At 53.0% G+C, this 8,158-nt stretch overlaps 2 non-coding genes across 2 annotated transcripts; both read left to right on the plus strand.

Moving 5' to 3' along the window:
- Positions 1 to 4,387: 4,387 nt before the first annotated feature.
- LOC126279766 (small subunit ribosomal RNA) lies at positions 4,388 to 6,280 on the plus strand. The gene has a single exon (XR_007551217.1). It is a non-coding gene; the product is annotated as a small subunit ribosomal RNA (ribosomal RNA).
- A 362-nt stretch (positions 6,281 to 6,642) lies between these two features.
- LOC126279310 (5.8S ribosomal RNA) lies at positions 6,643 to 6,797 on the plus strand. Its single transcript, XR_007550796.1, has one exon. It is a non-coding gene; the product is annotated as a 5.8S ribosomal RNA (ribosomal RNA).
- Positions 6,798 to 8,158: the final 1,361 nt, after the last annotated feature.

Here is an 8,158-nt window from a genome sequence, read left to right on the forward strand (position 1 = left end):
TAACCTAACTGTGGCTGTACCAGATTATCGCTTAACCTAACTGTGGCTGTACCAGATTATCGCTTAACCTAACTGTGGCTGTACCAGATTATCGCTTAACCTAACTCAATTTGTCCCTTAACCTAACTCAATTTGTCCCTTAACCTAACTCAATTTGTCCCTTAACCTAACTCAATTTGTCCCTTAACCTAACTCAATTTGTCCCTTAACCTAACTCAATTTGTCCCTTAACCTAACTCAATTTGTCCCTTAACCTAACTCAATTTGTCCCTTAACCTAACTCAATTTGTCCCTTAACCTAACTCAATTTGTCCCTTAACCTAACTCAATTTGTCCCTTAACCTAACTCAATTTGTCCCTTAACCTAACTCAATTTGTCCCTTAACCTAACTCAATTTGTCCCTTAACCTAACTCAAGTTGTCCCTTAACCTAACTCAAGTTGTCCCTTAACCTAACTCAAGTTGTCCCTTAACCTAACTCAAGTTGTCCCTTAACCTAACTCAAGTTGTCCCTTAACCTAACTCAAGTTGTCCCTTAACCTAACTCAAGTTGTCCCTTAACCTAACTCAAGTTGTCCCTTAACCTAACTCAAGTTGTCCCTTAACCTAACTCAAGTTGTCCCTTAACCTAACTCAAGTTGTCCCTTAACCTAACTCAAGTTGTCCCTTAACCTAACTCAAGTTGTCCCTTAACCTAACTCAAGTTGTCCCTTAACCTAACTCAAGTTGTCCCTTAACCTAACTCAAGTTGTCCCTTAACCTAACTCAAGTTGTCCCTTAACCTAACTCAAGTTGTCCCTTAACCTAACTCAAGTTGTCCCTTAACCTAACTCAAGTTGTCCCTTAACCTAACTCAAGTTGTCCCTTAACCTAACTCAAGTTGTCCCTTAACCTAACTCAAGTTGTCCCTTAACCTAACTCAAGTTGTCCCTTAACCTAACTCAAGTTGTCCCTTAACCTAACTCAAGTTGTCCCTTAACCTAACTCAAGTTGTCCCTTAACCTAACTCAAGTTGTCCCTTAACCTAACTCAAGTTGTCCCTTAACCTAACTCAATTTGTCCCTTAACCTAACCCACGTTGTCCCTTAACCTAACTCAAGTTGTCCCTTAACCTAACTCAAGTTGTCCCTTAACCTAACTCAAGTTGTCCCTTAACCTAACTCAAGTTGTCCCTTAACCTAACTCAAGTTGTCCCTTAACCTAACTCAAGTTGTCCCTTAACCTAACTCAAGTTGTCCCTTAACCTAACTCAAGTTGTCCCTTAACCTAACTCAAGTTGTCCCTTAACCTAACTCAAGTTGTCCCTTAACCTAACTCAAGTTGTCCCTTAACCTAACTCAAGTTGTCCCTTAACCTAACTCAAGTTGTCCCTTAACCTAACTCAAGTTGTCCCTTAACCTAACTCAAGTTGTCCCTTAACCTAACTCAAGTTGTCCCTTAACCTAACTCAAGTTGTCCCTTAACCTAACTCAAGTTGTCCCTTAACCTAACTCAAGTTGTCCCTTAACCTAACTCAAGTTGTCCCTTAACCTAACTCAAGTTGTCCCTTAACCTAACTCAAGTTGTCCCTTAACCTAACTCAAGTTGTCCCTTAACCTAACTCAATTTGTCCCTTAACCTAACTCAATTTGTCCCTTAACCTAACTCAATTTGTCCCTTAACCTAACTCAATTTGTCCCTTAACCTAACTCAATTTGTCCCTTAACCTAACTCAATTTGTCCCTTAACCTAACTCAATTTGTCCCTTAACCTAACTCAATTTGTCCCTTAACCTAACTCAATTTGTCCCTTAACCTAACTCAAGTTGTCCCTTAACCTAACCCACGTTGTCCCTTAACCTAACCCACGTTGTCCCTTAACCTAACCCACGTTGTCCCTTAACCTAACCGACGTTGTCCCTTAACCTAACCGACGTTGTCCCTTAACCTAACCGACGTTGTCCCTTAACCTAACCGACGTTGTCCCTTAACCTAACCCACGTTGTCCCTTAACCTAACCGACGTTGTCCCTTAACCTAACCCACGTTGTCCCTTAACCTAACCCACGTTGTCCCTTAACCTAACCCACGTTGTCCCTTAACCTAACCCACGTTGTCCCTTAACCTAACCCACGTTGTCCCTTAACCTAACCCACGTTGTCCCTTAACCTAACCCACGTTGTCCCTTAACCTAACCCACGTTGTCCCTTAACCTAACCCACGTTGTCCCTTAACCTAACCCACGTTGTCCCTTAACCTAACCCACGTTGTCCCTTAACCTAACCCACGTTGTCCCTTAACCTAACCCACGTTGTCCCTTAACCTAACCCACGTTGTCCCTTAACCTAACCCACGTTGTCCCTTAACCTAACCCACGTTGTCCCTTAACCTAACCCACGTTGTCCCTTAACCTAACCCACGTTGTCCCTTAACCTAACCCACGTTGTCCCTTAACCTAACCCACGTTGTCCCTTAACCTAACCCACGTTGTCCCTTAACCTAACCCACGTTGTCCCTTAACCTAACCCACGTTGTCCCTTAACCTAACCCACGTTGTCCCTTAACCTAACCCACGTTGTCCCTTTGCCTAACATAGTTCACTGCTCGGAATCTCTGGTGTCGTTGTTATCCTCATGTAGATGTCTTGCGAGTGTTGCTTACTTTCCACATATTCCTGCTATCCACTGTCAATTGTACTGCAATAGGACTATATCGCCGACCCCCCCCCTCCCCCCCCTCTGTCCCCCTCTGTCCCCCTCTTTGTGTCTCTGTCCTCTCAAGCTGGTCGGTCTGGCGTTTGAGTGTTAAATGAGCCTCGCAGCTGTTCAGTTGCATTCAGATGTCGACGCCCTCAGTGTACGTCGTGGTATGGTCTGTGTCCATTGTCCGCTGATGTCGTACGCGTAACCCACACGCTGTACCGATCATCGGTCGTTACGTACAGAGTGAAGTAGTGTGATACGTGTGACCGTACGCTGGCTGTGCCCAACGGTGTCGAATCTCAATTTCCATATGTTGTGCTTGATGCTACTTGTCTCGTCTCCCAATAACAGCTAGGTTGCACTGTGGTACGCCGTAGAGGCGTGTGGGAGGAACGTACGAACGCATTGTATGTCACCCTGGGTCGCTGGGGGTGGTGGTGCGGTGAGTCAGGTCAGGTCAGGTCAGCGTGAGCCGTCTGATGTAGTGACGCGTGTATTCCGACTTTGTCGTATTGCCTCACACAAAGTGCTACCCTGGTGGACCGCGTTCCATATCTGGGACATGCCGCAGATGCCGGTTGACAGTGGATCGCGGAAGGTACATCGCATACGTGCGCGGGCCACCTTCCACGTGTTCTCTTCTGCACATGTCGCAGTGTGTATGTGGTCTGATGTAGCGTGTCGTGACACATGACATCCTGGCATGCAAGAATTGTTGAATTCGCAAATGTAGGTGGACATCTACGTTTACTGCCCAAGATACGCAAATGAACTGGAAATCCGTTGTTGAGCGGTTGTTCACGCTGGAGGTGAATCTGTGATGGCGACGATCGGTACAGCTATTAACCGGTTGTTTCAGCGGTACCCGCCACATCCACACGCGTGACTAGGCCCATGTGGGTATGAAGCGATACGCGGCGGTGGCTTGGTGGGACTGTTCCCGGCCGGTGAAGGGGGGCCGCCCGGCGTGTTGGCCGCGCGCTGCGTGGGCGCACGCGCAACAGGCGGCTGGTGGGGGGCGCCGAGTGGCAGGAGCGCCAGCCGACGGGCCCGGCAGGCGGCGCAGCTACGCTGCGGCGCACCCTGCACGCGGCGCCTGGCGGCCAAAGTTGGTTCAGCCGAGCCCGGTGCGAAGCGCGGTGGACATCTGCAGTGTGCTGGTCTGATTGAGGACTGTGTGCGTTGAGGATGCGCCGCCGCCTGGCACTCGGCGCCGCGACGCCGTCTGCTGCTCGGTCGCCCCAGCGGTTCTCGCAGGTGGTTTGTATCGCAGTTGTGCGGACGTGTTGGCGCGTGCGCTGTGCTGGGAGAGTTCGCTTCTGCACCCAAGTGGGGCTTTGCCCTTGTGTGGCGCTGGCGTTGGAGCTGCCGGTCACCATAGGTGGCGCGTGTTGTCTCCCGCCGGCAATGCCACGACAGCACGCTCCCGGGCCTCTGTCGGCAGCGGCAAGCTCAGTTGGGAGCAAGGGTGTTCGCACTAAAACCGTCTACTCGCCTAACTCCGGGCGATTGCGCCTCTCTCGAAACCGACCAAGTACCTAGGACGGCGCTGCGCGCCGCCGGGACCTGAGAGGGTTTCGAGGTGTATCGTGCAGGGGAGCTCGGCCTCCTCCTGTTTGCAGAATAATTGAGCGGACGCTTGCGTGTTCGCGCGGGCCCCCGGGACACACTCCCGGGCGGCCGGCTGCTCAGCTCTAGTTGACGCAGCTCCCTGGTTGATCCTGCCAGTAGTCATATGCTTGTCTCAAAGATTAAGCCATGCATGTCTCAGTACAAGCCGCATTAAGGTGAAACCGCGAATGGCTCATTAAATCAGTTATGGTTCCTTAGATCGTACCCACGTTACTTGGATAACTGTGGTAATTCTAGAGCTAATACATGCAAACAGAGTCCCGACCAGAGATGGAAGGGACGCTTTTATTAGATCAAAACCAATCGGATTGGCTTGTCTGGTCCGTTTGCCTTGGTGACTCTGAATAACTTTGGGCTGATCGCACGGTCCTCGTACCGGCGACGCATCTTTCAAATGTCTGCCTTATCAACTGTCGATGGTAGGTTCTGCGCCTACCATGGTTGTAACGGGTAACGGGGAATCAGGGTTCGATTCCGGAGAGGGAGCCTGAGAAACGGCTACCACATCCAAGGAAGGCAGCAGGCGCGCAAATTACCCACTCCCGGCACGGGGAGGTAGTGACGAAAAATAACGATACGGGACTCATCCGAGGCCCCGTAATCGGAATGAGTACACTTTAAATCCTTTAACGAGTATCTATTGGAGGGCAAGTCTGGTGCCAGCAGCCGCGGTAATTCCAGCTCCAATAGCGTATATTAAAGTTGTTGCGGTTAAAAAGCTCGTAGTTGGATTTGTGTCCCACGCTGTTGGTTCACCGCCCGTCGGTGTTTAACTGGCATGTATCGTGGGACGTCCTGCCGGTGGGGCGAGCCGAAGGGGTGCTTTCGCGTCCCGAGGCGGACCCCGTTTAAATCCTACCAGGGTGCTCTTTGTTGAGTGTCTCGGTGGGCCGGCACGTTTACTTTGAACAAATTAGAGTGCTTAAAGCAGGCAAGCCCGCCTGAATACTGTGTGCATGGAATAATGGAATAGGACCTCGGTTCTATTTTGTTGGTTTTCGGAACCCGAGGTAATGATTAATAGGGACAGGCGGGGGCATTCGTATTGCGACGTTAGAGGTGAAATTCTTGGATCGTCGCAAGACGAACAGAAGCGAAAGCATTTGCCAAGTATGTTTTCATTAATCAAGAACGAAAGTTAGAGGTTCGAAGGCGATCAGATACCGCCCTAGTTCTAACCATAAACGATGCCAGCCAGCGATCCGCCGCAGTTCCTCCGATGACTCGGCGGGCAGCCTCCGGGAAACCAAAGCTTTTGGGTTCCGGGGGAAGTATGGTTGCAAAGCTGAAACTTAAAGGAATTGACGGAAGGGCACCACCAGGAGTGGAGCCTGCGGCTTAATTTGACTCAACACGGGAAACCTCACCAGGCCCGGACACCGGAAGGATTGACAGATTGATAGCTCTTTCTTGATTCGGTGGGTGGTGGTGCATGGCCGTTCTTAGTTGGTGGAGCGATTTGTCTGGTTAATTCCGATAACGAACGAGACTCTAGCCTGCTAACTAGTCGCGTGACATCCTTCGTGCTGTCAGCGATTACTTTTCTTCTTAGAGGGACAGGCGGCTTCTAGCCGCACGAGATTGAGCAATAACAGGTCTGTGATGCCCTTAGATGTTCTGGGCCGCACGCGCGCTACACTGAAGGAATCAGCGTGTCTTCCTAGGCCGAAAGGTCGGGGTAACCCGCTGAACCTCCTTCGTGCTAGGGATTGGGGCTTGCAATTGTTCCCCATGAACGAGGAATTCCCAGTAAGCGCGAGTCATAAGCTCGCGTTGATTACGTCCCTGCCCTTTGTACACACCGCCCGTCGCTACTACCGATTGAATGATTTAGTGAGGTCTTCGGACTGGTACGCGGCATCGACTCTGTCGTTGCCGATGCTACCGGAAAGATGACCAAACTTGATCATTTAGAGGAAGTAAAAGTCGTAACAAGGTTTCCGTAGGTGAACCTGCGGAAGGATCATTACCGACTAGACTGCATGTCTTTCGATGTGCGTGTCGTGTCGCGCAACACGCTACCTGTACGGCAGTGGCCGTGCGCCGCGTGCGGAACCACGCGTGCCTCTCAAAACTAGCGGAAGTGTTGTTGTTGTGTGGTACGAGCGCTGAAGCTCTGGAGCGGCTGGCCTGCGGTACCTGGCGCCTGGCGCCGGTTTTGAATGACGTTCGCCCGAGTGCCTGTCCGCTCCGGTGTGGAGCCGTACGACGCCCATCGGCTGTGAGGCCGTTGGACACAAAAAAAATAGTGGAACAGGGGCCGTCAGACGCCTCAGTCCCGCAAATGCTACTGTCTTGAAAGAGACAGTGGGAGACTGAAAAGGAAAAGATCACCCAGGACGGTGGATCACTCGGCTCGTGGGTCGATGAAGAACGCAGCAAATTGCGCGTCGACATGTGAACTGCAGGACACATGAACATCGACGTTTCGAACGCACATTGCGGTCCATGGATTCCGTTCCCGGGCCACGTCTGGCTGAGGGTCGGCTACGTATACTGAAGCGCGCGGCGTTTGTCCCGCTTCGGAGACGTGGGAGTGTCGTGGTCGCCTGTGTGGCCGGCCGCGTCTCCTTAAACGTGCGATGCGCGCCCGTCGCCTGGCGGTTCGCATACCGGTACTTTCTCGGTAGCGTGCACAGCCGGCTGGCGGTGTGGCGTGCGACACCTCGTACAACGACCTCAGAGCAGGCGAGACTACCCGCTGAATTTAAGCATATTACTAAGCGGAGGAAAAGAAACTAACAAGGATTCCCCCAGTAGCGGCGAGCGAACAGGGAAGAGTCCAGCACCGAACCCCGCAGGCTGCCGCCTGTCGTGGCATGTGGTGTTTGGGAGGGTCCACTACCCCGACGCCTCGCGCCGAGCCCAAGTCCAACTTGAATGAGGCCACGGCCCGTAGAGGGTGCCAGGCCCGTAGCGGCCGGTGCGAGCGTCGGCGGGACCTCTCCTTCGAGTCGGGTTGCTTGAGAGTGCAGCTCCAAGTGGGTGGTAAACTCCATCTGAGACTAAATATGACCACGAGACCGATAGCGAACAAGTACCGTGAGGGAAAGTTGAAAAGAACTTTGAAGAGAGAGTTCAAAAGTACGTGAAACCGTTCTGGGGTAAACGTGAGAAGTCCGAAAGGTCGAACGGGTGAGATTCACGCCCATCCGGCCACTGGCCCCCGCCCTCGGCAGATGGGGCCGGCCGCCCGCGCGGAGCAATCCGCGGCGGGGTCGTGTCCGGTTGCCTTTCCACTCGCCGCGGGGTGGGGCCGTTCCGGTGTGCGGTGGGCCGCACTTCTCCCCTAGTAGGACGTCGCGACCCGCTGGGTGCCGGCCTACGGCCCGGGTGCGCAGCCTGTCCTTCCGCGGGCCTCGGTTCGCGTCTGTTGGGCAGAGCCCCGGTGTCCTGGCTGGCTGCTCGGCGGTATATCTGGAGGAGTCGATTCGCCCCTTTGGGCGCTCGGGCTCCCGGCAAGCGCGCGCGGTTCTTCCCGGATGACGGACCTACCTGGCCCGGCCCCGGACCCGCGCCGCTGTTGGCTCGGGATGCTCTCGGGCGGAATAATCGCTCCCGTCAGCGGCGCTTCAGCTTTGGACAATTTCACGACCCGTCTTGAAACACGGACCAAGGAGTCTAACATGTGCGCGAGTCATTGGGCTGTACGAAACCTAAAGGCGTAATGAAAGTGAAGGTCTCGCCTTGCGCGGGCCGAGGGAGGATGGGGCTTCCCCGCCCTTCACGGGGCGGCGGCCTCCGCACTCCCGGGGCGTCTCGTCCTCATTGCGAGGTGAGGCGCACCTAGAGCGTACACGTTGGGACCCGAAAGATGGTGAACTATGCCTGGCCAGGACGAAGTCAG

Source organism: Schistocerca gregaria, chromosome 6 (genome assembly GCF_023897955.1).
Source record: "Schistocerca gregaria isolate iqSchGreg1 chromosome 6, iqSchGreg1.2, whole genome shotgun sequence".
In the NCBI taxonomy this organism is placed as follows: Eukaryota; Metazoa; Arthropoda; class Insecta; order Orthoptera; family Acrididae; genus Schistocerca; species Schistocerca gregaria.